At 43.7% G+C, this 13,813-nt stretch overlaps 1 protein-coding gene across 2 annotated transcripts in view; it reads left to right on the top strand.

Annotated features, from left to right (window-relative positions):
* atf6b (activating transcription factor 6 beta) overlaps positions 1-2,725 on the top strand; it is a 15,042-nt gene extending 12,317 nt beyond the window's left edge. For both annotated transcript variants that reach the window (XM_079287685.1, XM_079287684.1), the window contains one exon: positions 1-2,725. This exon is cut by the window's left edge and continues 812 nt beyond it. The gene's annotated coding sequence lies outside the window, so the exon portion shown is untranslated.
* Positions 2,726-13,813: the final 11,088 nt, after the last annotated feature.

Here is a 13,813-nt window from a genome sequence, read left to right as displayed (position 1 = left end):
TATTTGTGTCGTTGTGACTCTCGCTTTTGTCGGTTTTTGCTGCGTGAAGCCGGATCTTAATGCTGGAAGAACATGTATGTGGAGGACGAGAGCGACTTCCAATATTCATCTTTATTATTTTTATCATGCTGGAGGTGAAACAAAGCGCTCGATTGATTCATCAGTTCATTGTTTGTCATTTTTCAACCCTAAATGGCCCAAAGAAATCAGTCAAGTGGCGAGACTTTGCTGCTTTTCCTGTTCGTTGATCATACGAAATGTAATGTATTTGGATACTGAACAGAAAACTACTAATAATATGCAGATTCATTTAAAAAAATGTATTCGTTTCATGAGCTGCTGTTTAAACGTCCTGAGATCAAAAAATATGTTCTCGGAGGACAAAACATGTCGATGGCAAAATAATTACAAGTTAAAGTTCTCTATTCATTCGCTCCTTGATTCTGTTATGAAGCACTTAGTAGATTCTGTGTAACGTGCACCTTCCCATGATATAATTATCTCTGATTCATTAACAATAAACGTCCATAAATCTGCTTAGAATCCATAAAAGGATTCGTTACGTTTCAGGTTTTCTTCAGTGATCCAGTGGCGGTAGTTCATACATCCACAGGTACACTGACAACACATGATTCTGCATATTTCATATGGTCCCAAAAAGCCTAAATATAACCAACTAACAACCGTTAACATCCCAAACGGAGAAGCTTACTGAATATAGATGTTAAAACATAAATAATCTGAGGTTGTACTCCAGACTAAACCTTCAGAAGTCCACTAAGATCCGGCTTCATGTGGCGTCCGTCAGGTTTGTTTTATATAAATCTTGTTTTTGTTGAACGGGTTATTTAATAGTTGTAAATATCAGTTTCCTTCTGTAGATATTTCTCTTTGTCACCTTTTTATATTTTTTTTATTTCTTTGTCTTTTGATCTTTTGACAACAAAAAGAATAAACAAACAAAAAAAAGTAAAAGTTTATATCATAGAGCGACTCGGAGGGTAAAAACAGACGGCTGGTGTTTTATATTTCCTTCAGCTCATCGGATCTTCTGTCCTGATGAAATATGTTTGTGGAAATATAAACCGTTTTTATATTGTACAGATTAACTTTCATTAAGTTTCAGTTTAAACGTCTAAAATAAACCATCTCAGAGAAGATTATGAAAACAAGACAATCTTCTTCTTTTTACTTGTAAAATAACGTTTGTAACATTTAACACTTCCTGTTTTAGAAATTTTTCTAATTTAATTTTTTCAAAACAAAAGCCTGTTTTCGAATCTTATTTTTTTGCCTCTCGCGTATCGAATCGAACAACTTAAAAAGAGTCACTCCAACAGTTTTACACATCAAGACCAGTTCCCTCGGCATCATGGGAAATGTAGGATCTTCTGTGGCTCAGAATGTCTCTGCAGCACATTCTACTCTTTTTATTTCTGTGCGTCTCTTAAGTTTTTACACTTGATGGCGAAGAAACACTGAATTGTTGGACTGGCCCTTTAAGAGCAAAACTTAAAACACAAAGTTTGACAATCAAAGAAATAAAAACTTGAGTTTCACATATTTTATTTTAAGAAATAGAACTTCCTGAATATTTTCTATTTGATAATAAAATGTGTAAAAATCAAGATTCAGTAAAATAAAAGTTTATTATTTTTAATCTTAAATCTTCACAGTTTTTACATCAATAAATAAACACAGAACTCGTGATTTGTAGTTTTGACTCTTGATTATACAGACGAGATGTAACGCGTTGATCATCAGTGAGACTTTGTTACCGTTGACCTGAGCCACGCTACCTGTTTCCCTCCGTTTCCAGTCTTTATGCTAAGCTAAGCTAAGCAGCACTGTTCCTTTACTACAACTACTACTGACTTTAAACTCTTTATTTCTGGCTCTGGTTTTTATTTTCATGTTTTATTTGTGGAGCTCTTCGTCGTCGTCCCGCTGAACTGCAAGTCTGGAAAAAAATGTAAAAATGCTTTTTTGTTTTCGTCATTTTTTATACTGATTGAACACATTTGTTACTTTTTTGTGTAAAGAAATAAAGATAAAAAAACAAAAGTGGACATGAAGTTAAATGTTGAAGAGAGCGGCTGAGAGACAGATGTTCTCATGAAAACATCTGTTTCCTGATTCCAACAATGTTTTGTTCAATAATTCTCGTCTGGTTGGTGTCTACTTCCTGTTTAAAACATTGGTTATTATTATAAATTTACTGTCAGTTATTTTCCTCAATAAATCTAATTAGTTTGGTCATAAAATGTCCAAAAATATTTAGAAAAGTGAATTAATATTGTTTAGAAGACGAAGCAGAAAACCTGCAGATTCACTTTTTTACTAAATAAAATAACTTGAAGACAGAATATCAAAATAGTTATAGATTCATTTAAGCGACTTATTTACTTTATTCCTTAAATCAGATATGTCTGAAATCATAAATGTGTGAATTACAAACTTTGAATTGTGACATTTGAGGAAGAATTTTAGTGAAAAACCACCGAGTCCACAAATCACACTTTGTTTTTATTTACTGTCGGACGTTTAAAGGAGTTCCTCACACACACACACACACACACACACACATACACACACACAGCTGTGGTACCGATGTAAATACAATATATATATATATATATATACAGTTTGTTACTTTTGTTGTCCTTTTTATTATTTAAATATGTAAATACATCTTTCTAACTCATCTGAACTTCTGTCTTTTATTGTTTGTAGGAAACGAAGCATTTGAGTTTGATAAAGATTGAATAAACTAAATCACATCTCCTGTTTGAGTTGAATCATTAACGGTGTTTAACTGTTATAAGTTTGTTTTAATGACGTCGATCAGCTGATCACCGCTGATAGAAACCAGGTTTGTGTGAAGCAGCGTCATGTAGGATGACGGGTTAATAACGTCATTAAATCTGAAGCACTCGCCTGCATGTGAGCTCACAGGTACGCTGTGATGTCAGCAGGGACTCTGACATATTTAACACACACCTATCCATCATTTAGTTTCATGTGTTCTGTGTTCGGCTCCCCCTACCTTTACCCGACAGTTGGTACGTTCCAGTTTGGTTGAGAAGATAAAAGAAGCAGAGACGAGCTTTCAGTTGTCACTTTTATTTCATGTTTTGTCTTTTTCTTAATAAATACCTTTTTTCGCTCACACACAGCAGCTGTTGACGGTTAACAAAATATAAATATTCTGAACTTTACTTGGAAATGAGAGCTTGACTTGAAACACTGGGCAGATAGTAGTTGTGTTTTCTGAAGTCTGTAAATATTAAAAGGAGGAATGTTGCAGTTTTCTTTTTGTTGATCACGTCTCAGGAATGACCTGATGATGGCGCCACATGAACAGAGATCACTAAAGTTATTCTGATCTCATCCAGAAGCAGACGGGAACGTCTGAACCAAATGTCAGGAATAATCCGGCTACAGCGGCTCGTTCAGGAGCCGGCATTTATTTCTATAACTGGCTCCATTCAGCATGTGCCGACTGAACTGTTAGCGGCGTAATCATTGACATACAGATAACTATCACTGGGTTACTGTGACACCCAAAGAACTTAAAAACAGCATTTCGCTGCACTTATAAAAAGCTCCCGTTTCTGTGATTTCAAAGCACATTTATTGATGTTTATTCACTTATTTCTGAAGCAAATGTGATGACAAACTCTCCAATAATTCTCTCAGAACCACAAACGTCGACGTCCTTAAAGCTGAAACTCATTTGCAGAGAAACCACGTGACCACCTGAGGCCCTCGGCTCTCAGGTTAGACGTCTGAATTGTGGAGCAGTAAATGTTCAAGCCTTTAAAGCTCAATGAGCCGCTGTAGGAGAAAGTTCAGAGTCGTAAAGAGCAGTCGTTGCTGCTGCAGGTTAGCAACCGGCCCTGAGGAGATGGGGGGGGGGGCACTAACACACCTCATCTGAACACACGGGTGTTCTTCACCTGAGGGGGAAGCATTGAGTTTGTCCTGCTTCACCTCTGAGTCTCACATGCTCCTGTTTAAGCTCACATTTGAATATTACAACACATCTTTAAAAAACAAAACATCAGAAGTAGCCGATTTTAGTCCGTCACTGTTTTCAAATGTGTTGGAGAAAACTGAAATATGACTGAAGTATTCAGAGTCTTTGCTACGACACTTTAGATTTAGCTTCACTTGTCTCTTCACCGTCATCTGGACTTTGCGTCACGTCGTTGCGTCACGTTGTTGCGTCACGTTGCCTTACGGCGTTGCGTTACGGCGTTGCGTTACCTCGTTTCGTTACGGCGTTGCGTGACGTCGTTGCGTCACGTCATTGCGTCACGTCGTTGCGTCACGTCGTTGCGTCACGTCGTTGCGTCACGTCGTTGCGTCACGTCGTTGCGTCACGTCGTTGCGTTTACGGCGTTGCGTTACCTCGTTTCGCTACAGCGTTGCGTCACGTCGTTGCGTCACGTCGTTGCGTCACGTCGTTGCGTTACGGCGTTGCGTTACCTCGTTTCGCTACAGCGTTGCGTCACGTCGTTGCGTCACGTCGTTGCGTCACGTCGTTGCGTCACGTCGTTGCGTTACGGCGTTGCGTTACCTCGTTTCGCTACAGCGTAGCGTGACGTCGTAGCGTCACGTCGTTGCGTCACGTCGTTGCGTCACGTCGTTGCGTCACGTCGTTGCGTCACGTCGTTGCGTTACGGCGTTGCGTTACCTCGTTTCGCTACAGCGTTGCGTCACGTCGTTGCGTCACGTCGTTGCCTTACGCCGTTGCGTTACGGCGTTGCGTTACCTCGTTTCGCTACAGCGTTGCGTCACGTCGTAGCGTGACGTCGTTGCGTCACGTCGTTGCGTCACGTCGTTGCGTCACGTCGTTGCGTCACGTCGTTGCGTCACGTCGTTGCCTCACGTCGTTGCCTTACGGCGTTGCGTTACGGCGTTGCGTTACCTCGTTTCGCTACAGCGTTGCGTCACGTCGTAGCGTGACGTCGTAGCGTGACGTCGTTGCGTGACGTCGTTGCGTGACGTCGTTGCGTGACGTCGTTGCGTGACGTCGTTGCGTCACGTCGTTGCGTCACGTCGTTGCGTCACGTCGTTGCGTCACGTCGTTGCGTCACGTCGTTGCGTCACGTCGTTGCGTCACGTCGTTGCGTCACGTCGTTGCGTCACGTCGTTGCGTCACGTCGTTGCGTCACGTCGTTGCGTGACGTCGTTGCGTCACGTCGTTGCGTGACGTCGTTGCGTGACGTCGTTGCGTCACGTCGTTGCGTCACGTCGTTGCCTTACGGCGTTGCGTTACGGCGTTGCGTTACCTCGTTGCGTTACGGCGTTGCGTTACCTCGTTTCGCTACAGCGTTGCGTCACGTCGTAGCGTGACGTCGTAGCGTCACGTCGTTGCGTGACGTCGTTGTGTCACGCCGTTGCGTAACATAATGTTTAAAAGTGAATCTGTAGATCATTTCCCGGACTAAAGTTACAGTTGAAGTTCAGAAACTTTCCTCGTCTTAGTCACTGAACCTTTTTCACTCAATAATAAAGTCACAGAAACTGTAATAAAACCCGACACACTGCAGGAATATTGACATTAGCAGAAGCCTTAACTCTCCTGCCATTCAAACAAGCGCCTTCACTGTGCTTTACTGCGCTTATTTGAGGCAGGAAATCCAACGAAAGGCAAATATTTAAAATGTAAATCAGCGGTCCTACTTTGGATATAAAAGCACTTCTGTGAGCTGAGAGAGAGACGGGAGGTTTCTCTACTCTTTTGATGTTAAATACGAAGTGAAAAAGTGAAGAATGCCTCGTTTATATGTCGCGTATCACACGACAGGAGCAACAGCTGTGATGTGTGAGAAGAAACATGTCAGCGTGGGCTTTAGGAGGATGAGAGGATGAGAGGATGAGAGGATGAGAGGATGAAGGGCTGCAGCTTGTTGTGGGTGCTCCGTGCTGTGTTAGTGTTTGGAGAGAAGGTGTTCAAGACTGTGACTGAGGTATGACATCATTCAAGTGTTCACTCTTAAATCCAGTTATTACACGCTGTCATCGTGTCACCTGCACCTGCTGAGGTCATCTTTGGCAGCAGAAACAAGCCGACAGACGCAGCATCGTCTTAAAGGGACAGCTCAGGTCTATTTGAGCTGTTGATGATTCACAGAATATCGTGCTGTTGGGTAACGAAACGTAGCTTTTTGTTCCTATTCGCTCTCTATAAGCACGTCACCGTGTTCCTCCTTTGACAATCCACATATTCAGCTTTCGTCTTCTCATCTTAAACATCCAGAATGTGGAACTATTCCTTTGAGCTTCTAGCTCAGTGATCTCAAATGTTCCTCTCCAGTTTTTGTGCAAATGTGAGCAGTGGACGCACCCCAAATCTCTGACCTCTGACCTCAAAGTGTGAAAAGTGAAAAGAGAACGTTTCCCTTCATAATATCTCAGAGAAGAAAGATCCAGACTCTGAGGACGGAGTGTGGAGGCGGCTTCATCTCCTTAACAGAGAGTTTAGTCCAGCACTGATGATGATGATGATGATGAAGGTGATGATGATGATGATGGTGATGATGATGCCTGCTGGACCTGCATGACATCACTGTTGCTCTTCGTGCCTCCAGCAGCACTTAAATATTCAGTTACCGACCCCCCCGATGATAACATGAACTCACATCACAGATGTGAGTTCAGAAGCTGTTGATCTGCTGCTGTTGTCTTCAACGGGGTCCGTCCCAGAGGACAGACCGGGTTCCACGTCTGGATCGTAGACTGGAACCGTTTAAGTAGTCCAGGTTCACTCGGACCCGGGACGGAAGGATGTGGAGGACGACAAAACCACGTCATCTTATTTCTTAGTTTTAACCCAAACGACGAATGTTTTTTATTGAAGACTTTTGTTTGAAAACACACGAAGAATGAGGAACGTTTCGCAGGATATCATCCGAACGTTGACTCCCATCATCTCCGTGTGCTCCTTCATGCTCACGTGGATAATATACGGGATGAATTCGTGGCATATCTACGAATTGCGCCGCATTATTTTCCTCTGAAAACAAGATGTTGCTGGTTGGTTCTCACGTTCATAAAATCAACACAAACATCTGTTGTCTTCCTGTTTCTTGACTTTTCTTCTCGACATGTGCGGAACGCCTCCTCTGATTCCCACTCGGTGTGACTCTCGGCATTATTCACATTCTGCTGCTCCGTCACCCAATAGTTAGAATTCCTTCAGAGGAAAATCCTCTTCCTCCTCTCCGCCGCCACAAAGGCGGCTTTCAGCTTCCTGGAAACAAGCCGACAACGTCTCTGCAGCTCAACGTCTGCGTTTCATTGAAAGAGGATCAGTGACTTTTTGTATGACTGTGGGAATTAAAGAAAGTTCATCTTAATCACAAGAATACATCTAAACAACAAGTGTTGAGAGGATTTTATATGAGTAAAGAAACACAATCTCAAACTCTACAAACATCCAGTAAAGTCAACAGACTGGTGTGCAGACTGAGATCTGTATTCAGACACCGACACTATTTTATACTCGGCGTCAGGACGAAGTCCTGTGCAAAGATGCAGAAAAGCTCTTCACACCGCTGACTCTGAACATTTGACATTTGAGTAACTTCACAAGCGTCGGCTCACAGGAAGTCTGTTTCCCACAGCGTTACTCAGCCAAAACAAAGACCCCCCCCCCCCCGTCACTGACGTCCGTCCAGCCCACAGACAGACGTCACATCACGGAGACACATTTAGCTTTTGTCCGTCAGACAGCCGGGGCAGTCGATGTGCTAACGGTGGCAGAAGTTACCCGATCCTAGAGAGTGCAACGAACAAACACATAACTAGACACCTTGAAGAAGACTTGAAACTAGAGACTGAGACATAAACTCATGTTTACAATGTTTACTGAGGGAATAAATCAAGAGAGAAGTAGAGTCATTTTCTATAGACTTCTACACAACCAGAGGAGTCGCCCCCTGGTGGACACTAGAGAGAATGCAGCTTTAACACATGAAGCTGTGGCTTCTCTTTTGTCTGCTTTGGTTACTTTTCTGTGTTTTTCATCTTCGTGTCCATCAGAGGTTGTGTCCTCCACCTCCTGGCTGCTCCAGGTGTCTGTCCCTCGGCCGTTTATGAGACGAGGAGCCCCATATGGTGAAGGAATGATGGAGAGGACGAAGAAAAGGGAGGCAGACATTTTTTCCCTGTCCGTCTTGTAAACTCTTCCCCACATCCCTCTCTTCAGCTCTCAGAGGAGCGATAGCCGAGCTGTTTCTTGATGTTCTTCCAGGTCCAGTCTCTCTGTGAGATGGACAAACCAGAGTCTGGAGGCCGCTCGGTGGCTAACGTACGCGGTAACTACCAAAACAAAGACAACGGCTCCAACCGAAACACAGTCTGTCCCCACATAAAACTGTATCACGATCAAATAATAGGTTTTAACAGTTGACAGGTTTGGCCCGAATCATTTCAAAGTCAGAAAATAAAGCCCTTTGCAAAGGCCCTGCTGTTGTTGTGGAACACGTGTTTGTCTTATGACGTCAAAGAGAATGTTTTTAGATTGAAGCTGCCATGTACTTGTTTATAGTTGTTTATATCTTAATATAATGAGTCACATTAACACAAGCGTGTTATCTCCGTGCTGACACTGCAAAACCTCAGTGCGTCCGTGACTTGATGTAAGTCGGTTTAGCTCTTACAGCAGTTCGTCCACGCAATGGTACACATAAAGAATCGATGTCGTCCTCGACCAAGGAAACATTTACGGGGACTCGATATAACACCCTGAAGTAAGTGCCTCAGTGCAGGAGGCGTACCGCTCCTGCAGGCTATCCGCTAAAGCTGTCGAGAAAGTGAAAGAGTTCAGTGTCTCCACATCGGCCCAGTCTGCCAGCCAGCTGATTGGTGGAGAGGTTTTACCTCACGGCTCTGCATGCGCTTAATACGGGTGTGTGTGTGTGTGTGTGTGTGTGTGTGTGTGTGTGGTAGGACCACGGTGAGGATATTTCTTCATCTCGACCGTCCGCTCGCTGCTGAAGGTGGTTGTGTTTCAGTGGAAACTGTGCAGAACAGACGCAGTATAGTTTACTTTGATCTCTAGACAGATGGATATCAATGCATTTCAAGTCTCTGTGCAGACCTTTGTCTACCTTTCTGGCACTGAGAGAAGTTACTGAAACAATGTCCACGTGTGCTTTTGTATACCGAGTCCGACCAGCAGGTGTAGTGATATGTTTCGGTACTTTTGTAGTTCCTCATAGCGGAGCCGTCACCGACAGTAACGTATCGTCATACGACCGTTTGAATATCTGACGAAAAGTTGCTCCTCATTGTTTAAGCGTTTTCCAGCGACACGTGTCGCCGCTAAATACGTGAATAGTCTTTTCAAAATAAACTTCCATCTTCACAGGAAACTCAGGTATCGGAAAAGATAGTGAAATACTTCGTTAGGTTTCGGAAAAGATGGTGAAATACTTCGTTAGGTTTCAGAAAAGATGGTGAAATACTTCGTTAGGTTTCGGAAAAGATGGTGAAATACTTCGTTAGGTTTCAGAAAAGATGGTGAAATACTTCGTTAGGTTTCGGAAAAGATGGTGAAATACTTCGTTAGGTTTCGGAAAAGATGGTGAAATACTTCGTTAGGTTTCGGAAAAGATGGTGAAATACTTCGTTAGGTTTCGGAAAAGATGGTGAAATACTTCGTTAGGTTTCGGAAAAGATAGTGAAATACTTCGTTAGGTTTCGGAAAAGATGGTGAAATACTTCGTTAGGTTTCGGAAAAGATAGTGAAATACTCTACTTGCTCCCTCTTGGTAACATAATACGGCATTCAACAAGTTGCTAGTTTCCTTTGGAATTACACAATTGACAATGCACAATTTACTTCCAATGCAACCACACAGTGTATAAGAAGTGGACGTAGTCGTGACGTCAGTCATTGGTTTGTGGACTTTTTTGCAGCCAATAAACGGAAGTGAGCATATCAGGACTGAGGAGTGACGTAGAGACGCCGTGTACGTCTCTGGTGTCGACCTGTCAATCACTGTGTAGCCCCGCCCTAAAGCATCCCCTGCTTTATGGTCTGTGTGACTCTAAATGGACCATAATGTACTAAATGAACATCATGCTGTATTGAAGAAGACTTGAAACTAGAGATTGAGACATAAACTCATGTTTCCAATGTTTACTGAGGTAATAAATCAAGAGAGAAGTAGAGTCATTTTCTATAGACTTCTATACAACCAGAGGAGTCGCCTTTTTACCGCCTCAGGTGTTCAGTGTAATGGTGGACTGATATCAGAAACCTCTTCACTGAGGCTGTATTTACATATTTCACTTCTCACACTGCAGCTCCGCGATGCTCAGATGTGGTGTTTGTGGTTAGAGGTTAGAAGCACAGAGCGGTGACTGTGCAGCACACAGGAAGTGGAGGAAACGATAGCTCACTCACACCCACACCTCCAACCACAGAGCGGCGTTTCAGTTTCACTTGAACCCTGAAAACCTCACTGCGATCACTGAGGCTGCAGGTCAACAGGCCGCCTCCGAACCAAGTCACGGAGCAGCCAAGTGGACCAGTTTCAGAGCAGCTGGTTCTGGTGTAGACGACACAGTCCTGCATCCAGAGGAGCTCCGGGCTAAATGGGACATGATGGAACCGCACAATATTCTCCCAGTTTGTAATAACTCTTTTATTTTCGCTTGTCATTTTTAGCCACGCTAGGCGCAGGTCGAGGGATGTCCGTCCGTCCGTCCGTCTGTCCTCCTCGATATTTAAACAAGTGTTTGATGAATTGAAGCATTGAAGATTCACAGAAGAATAATCCAACTGATTGTGGAGATCCAAATGTTTAATATCTCCAATACTCTGGGTTTATTTATGAACAAATACCTGCAGAACGAATAAAGTTCCCAAAGGTCGCTCTATCCTCTCTGTCCTCTCTGTCCACTCTGTCCTCTCTATCCTCTCTATCCTCTCTGTCCTCTGTGTCCTCTCTATCCTCTGTCCTCTCTGTCCTCTCTGTCCTCTCTATCCTCTGTCCTCTCTGTCCTCTGTGTCCTCTGTGTCCTCTCTATCCTCTGTCCTCTCTGTCCTCTCTGTCCTCTCTATCCTCTGTCCTCTCTGTCCTCTCTGTCCTCTCTGTCCTCTATCCTCTCTGTCCTCTCGATCCTCTCTGTCCTCTCTGTCCTCTATCCTCTCTGTCCTCTCTGTCCACTCTGTCCTCTCTGTCCTCTCTATCCTCTCTGTCCTCTATCCTCTCTGTCCTCTATCCTCTCTGTCCTCTCTGTCCTCTCTATCCTCTCTGTCCTCTGTGTCCTCTCTGTCCTCTATCCTCTCTGTCCTCTCTGTCCTCTGTCCCCTCTGTCCTCTCTGTCCACTCTGTCCTCTATCCTCTCTGTCCTCTCTGTCCTCTCTGTCCTCTCTGTCCTCTCTGTCCACTCTGTCCTCTGTCCTCTCTGTCCTCTATCCTCTCTGTCCTCTGTCCTCTCTATCCTCTCTGTCCTCTGTCCACTCTGTCCTCTGTCCCCTCTGTCCTCTCTGCCCTCTGTCCCCTCTGTCCTGAGTGAGCTGTTTAGAGTGTTCGTGAACACTCGTGTAGTCCGTGCGCGCTCAGTCTTGATCGGTCATTTTGTCTGACGCTCACACTCACGCAGCATGAGTCAGAAGCAGAGAGCTCCTTTTGGCACAAAATCAAACGACTAAACCGATTTCATTTCCTCGCCTCTTCGTCTTCATCCCTTCCTCTCGTTGCTCTCTGACAAAGTCCACATGTCAGACGGGTTTCAGAGGGTTTGACTCCGCCTCTCGTGGGACTCTGGGTATCAGGTCTGGGGTTTGAAACAGAAAGAACAAAATCCTTTAATGGTGATGAGGAGAGAGGGAAATATTAACCATGTTGTACTAGAAACACCAACACACAGGTTGAACATCTGTGCTGCACTAGAAACACCAACACACAGGTTGAACATCTGTGCTGCACTAGAAACACCAACACACAGGTTGAACATCTGTGCTGCACTAGAAACACCAACACACAGGTTGAACATCTGTGCTGCACTAGAAACACCAACACACAGGTTGAACATCTGTGCTGCACTAGAAACACCAACACACAGGTTGAACATCTGTGCTGAACCGTGTTAACAGTCCAGAACAAACGAGCGAGATCGATAGAGTGCTGCAGGAATGACATCATTCTGTCGTCCAACAGGAAGGTAGCGTCACACCGACTCCCTCAACAGAAAGCAGGATTCTTCCACTGGAAGACCAAACGTTTATGATTCTCAGTGTTCATCAAGATAATCTCCTCAAGTGAACACGTGGACGCTTCTTCCACTGACTGTTTGATTGTTACGTGGAATCCAACGACTCGCTCCTGAGCGTGACGTCTGAGTGAAGCCAGAGAGCTTCGTGGTCTCACACTCAGAGGCAGAGAGTGAAGCAATGACCCACGTCAGTGGGCCAAGTGTCCGTTTCCTGGTCTCACAGGAACCTCGTCCGTCAGTCGGTTCCTGACGGAGCGATCAAGACGAAGGCGTCGACTCCAATTAGCATGTTGCAGCTCGTCACGTTCTGCTCCCGCTCCCACGGACTCGCCTTGGCTCTGCTCACAGTGTGGAGCGATCAGCCGTCGCTCCGTCGTGCATCTGGTGCCGGTTCTGTGGCCTTCCAGTCATTCAGGGCTCCTTAAAGAGAGCAGGAAGTCCAGTTGATTCCTTAAAGAGACCAGGAAGTCCAGTTGATTCCTTAAAGAGCCCAGGAAGTCCAGTTGATTCCTTAAAGAGACCAGGAAGTCCAGTTGATTCCTTAAAGAGACCAGGAAGTCCAGTTGATTCCTTAAAGAGACCAGGAAGTCCAGTGGATGAGTGCACGAGGGCGAGTGAACGGCCTGTGAGCGGGTGAGGGTTCAGGTGATCAGCTCTGAACTCTTCACACGGAGTGACAGCTCAGCACTCTATGGACTGAGTTCTTGTTCTTCATCATCACGTATCAATGACAGGAAATATACAAACATCGTCATCAGGAGGAACTTTAGTACTTCTTGTCAGTTACAGTTCTGTGGAATTTCTTACTTTGAACATCTTGTTTTGAAGAACATAGAAGTACTTTATAATGTTCTTCACTTCATTTGTTTAACAGGAAAATGTATATTTTGTAATACAGCAGTGTTTCCTAATGCTTAGAGCAATAATGAACTCGAGATACTGGTGCTGGTTACTATGTTGTTAATTAATAACTATTCATAATTGTTCAACATTTTTTAAAACAATGTAACAACTTGACAATAGTTCTATGAACTAAATGCACAGAAAGATGCATCAGTGTAACATTATACTATGTGTATACAATACATACATATATATATATATATATATATATATATATATATATATATATATATATATATATATATATATATATATATATGTATATATATATGTATATATAATATGTACTCAAAGTAATCTGATTGAATTGATTCTCTGCTGAAGACTTGGATTAGAAAAAGAATCCGTCCTTCAGAGCAGCTGGAACCAGAAGAATAAAGAGAAAGAAATTGAAATGCAGCTTCATGTGACGACTTCCTGTCAAAGTGAACTTAAAGAGAGGAACCGCTGCACAGATGTTCGGAAGAGGAAGAGAAGTGAGCGCGCCGCCATCGTCCACTGAGCTGATGGCCATCGACGTGAAACTGTTTATTGTAGTTCTGGAGCACTTTGTTTACTCCTCATCTGGAACCTCACTGAACGTTAACTGGAGATCCAGATGTTCTCAGATGTTCTGCAGATGTTTTCGATAGCAGAGCGATTCGGACATTTTCACTCTTATTTCAATATT

Source organism: Melanostigma gelatinosum (assembly GCF_949748355.1).
Source record: "Melanostigma gelatinosum genome assembly, chromosome: 17".
NCBI classification, from domain to species: domain Eukaryota; kingdom Metazoa; phylum Chordata; class Actinopteri; order Perciformes; family Zoarcidae; genus Melanostigma; species Melanostigma gelatinosum.
Note: the sequence above shows the minus strand (reverse complement) of the source record. Positions and strands in the feature narration are given on the sequence as shown.